At 31.5% G+C, this 5,000-nt stretch overlaps 2 non-coding genes across 2 annotated transcripts; both read left to right on the top strand.

Moving 5' to 3' along the window:
* Positions 1–478: 478 nt before the first annotated feature.
* Positions 479–551, top strand: TRNAW-CCA (transfer RNA tryptophan (anticodon CCA)). The gene has a single exon. It is a non-coding gene; the product is annotated as a tRNA-Trp (tRNA).
* Positions 552–4,597: 4,046 nt separating this feature from the next.
* Positions 4,598–4,670, top strand: TRNAQ-CUG (transfer RNA glutamine (anticodon CUG)). The gene has a single exon. It is a non-coding gene; the product is annotated as a tRNA-Gln (tRNA).
* The last annotated feature ends 330 nt before the right edge of the window (positions 4,671–5,000 follow it).

Here is a 5,000-nt window from a genome sequence, read left to right on the forward strand (position 1 = left end):
GTTTTCACCTTTAGTACAGGTAAAAAAAAAAAAGAAAAAAAAAAAAGATTACAATGTTTTTTTTTTATTTTAATTGCACCAGTCATATTCATCATCTTTTAAACCAGAAACATTGTTCATATTGAATTACACTGATTTTTTTAGTTCTTAAATTGCACCAGTCCTATTTATCATATTTTAAACTAGAAACATTGTTCATAGCATTTATGCAAAATAATTATTAACATGGTATAGAAAATTTACTACGAATCAAATTACTGCATATTTCATCATAATGAATTTACAGAAACAGTTTATATTGCGTTCAGAATGCATGTTTTGGTTTTTAAATTACTATTCTACTGATTGCTCATTCGTTCTTTGGGAAGAAGAAGAAGACAGAGATAGACAAACAAACAGGCAGAGAGAAAAAGAGAGAGAAACGAGCGAGGGGGAGGGATAAAGATTGAAAATACAAGCTGTCTCAGTTATCTGCTAAGTCCTCGTGGTGTAGTGGTTAACACGACTGACTCCAAACCAGGAGATCTCGGGTTCGATTCCCGACGGGAACTAATTGACAAAATATTTTTCTGTTTTTTTTACTTTCTTTGACTTTGGTGTTACTCATTTTCTTATATCAATACTTATAAATATGGTTCTTAACAATAGCACAATTAGAATGGTAATTATATCAAAAACGTTATTAATATTGCTCTTAATACTATTCTTATCATTAATATAATCTATATTATTTCCATATATTTGTATTGTTGTTGTGATCATTATTATTATTATTAAACATGATCGTGTTAACTTTATTTTTCTCCAGGATGACATCTTTAACCTGGGAATAAACATTAACTTACCAAAAATAGACTTGTGTGACATAACTTTTTGATTTTGTCATATATTTTACTGTTTAACAAACATCCAAAGGCAGAATCGAATGTTTTTCTCTCTTTTTTTTAAATTTTCGTTGTTCCAGTTCGCTCTGAAAAAAAACTTCAATTAGTTCAATTAGAAATTATGATAATACTATAATTATAATTGCTGTCGTTTATATTTCATTACTATAACTGTTGTTATCCTGATCGTTATTACTATTATCATCACCATCATTATTAAAACTAATATGAACTATAATTACTGATATTATCACTATTATTATCATCGTATAATTATCATAATAATTATTTTAGCTGCTATTATTAGCCTTATTAATACGAATAGCTTTTCATTATTTCTATCACTGATGTCTAATATTGATATTGTTATTATTGTTGTTGTGATCGTTACTATCATGATCAATTCATATAAAAAAAACGAAATTTTCTCTAGGATGACTTTAAGTTTACACATTTACTTTCAAAAGAAGGCAGCTTGTGTGACATTTTTTTAAATTTTAATTTTTATTCATTTATCTATTTTTTATCATTGTCATGTATTTTACTTTTTGGCAAATCTGGAAACTGCTGTTGTACTTAAAAATGAGACGACCAAAAGCCAGAGCCAAGTTTACTATTTCTCTTTTTTCTTTTGTGATATCTTTCTTTTGGTTTACTGTGATTCTATATTGAATTAGATTCATATTCATAATCTCAAGTTTATGTACATATATATACATATATATGCATATATATGATTTTTAAGTTATAGAAAAGGTTTATTGAAACATGTTATTTGCACTCCAAAAACACAAAATAATCACGATAAATTTACGATTAAAGAGGTGCATCCGTCTCCCTCGTTGCTATGCCAGGTCAATGATTTTGTTCCAGTCTCTCGTCGTTGGATCTTTGGCTTATGGAGAGCATTGCCTGCGCATATTGACGGTCTGGTCTGCAGTGCAAGGGAGATTGTGGAAAGCGCCTCGACCCTCTTGCGTCACGTGACCTCTGCACGTCAGATCGAGTCGATTCTAATTCTCGCCTCTCCCTCTCTCCCCCTTCATGAATGACACTTTCCATGCGCCTCCTTTCTTAAAGACTTTTTTATTGGCATACTCGGCGCATGGCAATATATATCATAGTAAAAAAAATCACCAATTTTCACTGGTATGAAAGTTGCAATTTTTTTCTCTCTCTCTCAAATTCCACAATGATTTATAATCCGCAAATATTATATACCTCTTTAGTAACCGAATACCTTCAGAAATCCACTAGTAATTAATTTCTTTGTACAGTATTTTACGGCACATATGTTTATTTCGATAATTTCGCCTTAGGGATAAAACATTTACCTCCCTGTGTCACTTTCCATTTTTTCTTATTCTCTCCCTCACTCTCATTTTCTCTCTCTGTCTCTCTATTTTACCTACAATACTGTGATTGAGTGCGCGTGGAATCTCTATCTCTCTATCTCTGAATTTACAGAAACAGTTTATATTGCATTCAGAATGTATGTTTTGTATGTTTTTAAATTACTATTCTACTGATTGCTCATTCGTTCTTTGGGAAGAAGAAGAAGACAGAGACAGACAAACAAACAGGCAGAGAAAAAAAAGAGAGAGAAACGAGCGAGGGAAGGGGGGGGGGGGATAAAGATTGAAAATAAAAGCTGTCTCACTCATCTGCCAAGTCCTCGTGGTGTAGTGGTTAACACGACTGACTCTGAATCAGGAGATCTCGGGTTCGATTCCCGACGGGAACTAATTGACAAAATATTTTTTTTTTTTTTTTTTTTTTTTTTTTTTTTTTACTTTCTTTGACTTTGGTGTTACTCATTTTCTTATATCAATACCTTTAAATATGGTTCTTAACAAACTTATATCGAGGTGATTGGTATCAAACTGGTATTGAGCTGACTGGTATTAATCAAGGTAACTGGTATTATCATCATCCACTCCTCTATCTTGCTAATTCATCCTCTTTTTCTAGTTCTCCTCCTCCTCCCCTCCTCTTTCTCCTCCTTTCCTCCGCCGCCTCCTTCGTCTTCTTCTTCCTCCTCCCCCTCCTCCCCCTCTTCCTATTCGTCTTTTTCTTCATTCTCCTCCCTACTCCCCTCTTCCCCTCCTCCTCTTACTCTTCCTTCTCCTAGTTGTGCACACACACACACACACACACACACACACACACACACACACACACACACTCACACACACACACACACACACACACACACACACACACGGACGCATATATATATATATATATATATATATATATATATATATATATATATATATATATATATATATATATACATATATGTGTGTGTGTGTGTGAACGAAATTATATATATATATATATATATATATATATATATATATATATATATATATATATATATATATATATATATATGTGTGTGTGTGTGTGCGTGTGTGTGTGTGTGTGTTTCAACTTGCGTCTCAGTATTGAAATCCGAATCTCAAAACGGTTTCACTGTACACTTTCACATGAACAGAAAGGAAAAGCATTATGTAATAAAAAAAATCTCCAAATTGCGAACATATTTGCCTTCTTTTCTTTCTCTAATCATCAAAGATTTTAATGATTATGATCCCGAATCCAAAACTAATCACAAAAAGATGATCGAGAGTTTCATAATTTGTGTATTGAAGTAATTTTTTTTTTTTACTTTTTTTTCATTTTTTTTCTTTTCTTTTAGAATATCTTGGCAGTTATGTTAGTATAATTAAGGTATGTATAGATAAGTGAATAGATAGAAAAATAGATAGCTAGATAGATAAATTGATAGATAGATCCATGAATAGATAGACAAATAGATAGATAGATAGATAAGTTGATAGATAGATGAGTAGATAGACAACTAGATAGATAGATAGATAAATTGATAGGTAGATGAATAGGTTTACAAATAGATAAATAGATAAACTGACGGAGAGATAGATCAATAGACAAATAGACAGATAAATAAATTGACAGATAAATGACTAGATAGACAAATAGAATTATAGATGAATTAATAGAATTATCAATAGGAAGATGTGTATGTATAGATAGATGGATAGACAGATAGATATGTGGGTAAAAACAAAGATATATAGATGTAGATATTACTGAAAAAACTAAAAATAAACACAAAACACGGAAAACTACCGTTGAAGCTTCTCAATACAGGACTTCCTCGTTTTCTTTTAATTTCTACCCATTTTCTATGATGATATAAACAGGTTACTGTGTACGAGCCAGAATGTTGAAGTAAGATTAGAGAATTAATCATCTAAAAATCCTCAGAAAGGTTTTGCGCGTTTTGTTTACTGTCCAGAGATGGCGCAGATCGAGTCGATTCTAATTCTCGCCTCTCCCTCTCTCCCCCTTCATGAATGACACTTTCCATGCGCCTCCTTTATTGAAGATTTGTTTTTATTGGCATACTCGGTGCATGACAATAAATATCATAGAAATAATCACTTATTTTCACTGTTATGAAAGTTTAGCTTGTTTCTCTTTGTTTTTTCTCAAATTCCAAAATAATTTATAATCCGCAAATATTTATTCACCGTATACCTTCAGAAAGTCCACTTCTGATTATTTTCTTTGTAAAGTATTCTGCAAAAGATTAAATGTAGTTGACTACAATATCGCACGATTTTCACTTGCTGTATTCGGCACACATGTTATTATGATTCCGCCTTCTTTCCTCTTATTACTAAGTTCTTGTAGTGTAGTGGTTAACACGACTGACTCTGAATCAGGAGATCTCGGGTTCGATTCCCGACAAGGACACTGTTAGACGGTTTTTTTAGTATTATTTTTCTTTTTAATGTTTCTTTTGTATCGTTTCCGTGAATTGTGTGACAGGTTCAATTTTGATTTTGTAATGTACTTTACAAAGCAGTAAACTACTGTGATTTATAAGTGAGACATTTGAAGGCAGAATGAAATATGAAATAGTTTGTGATTTCTTTCGTCTGATAAATTATTTGGGTTTATAGAGATTTTTATATTTTTTATATTTCCTTTATTTCCACAATGTCCAGGAATTTATAATACAATAAGCGTTCATAATATTTATATTATCATTATCTAGAAAATTGAGTGAGGTTGAAATCATAC

This window comes from Penaeus vannamei, chromosome 28 (genome assembly GCF_042767895.1).
Source record: "Penaeus vannamei isolate JL-2024 chromosome 28, ASM4276789v1, whole genome shotgun sequence".
Classification (NCBI taxonomy): domain Eukaryota; kingdom Metazoa; phylum Arthropoda; class Malacostraca; order Decapoda; family Penaeidae; genus Penaeus; species Penaeus vannamei.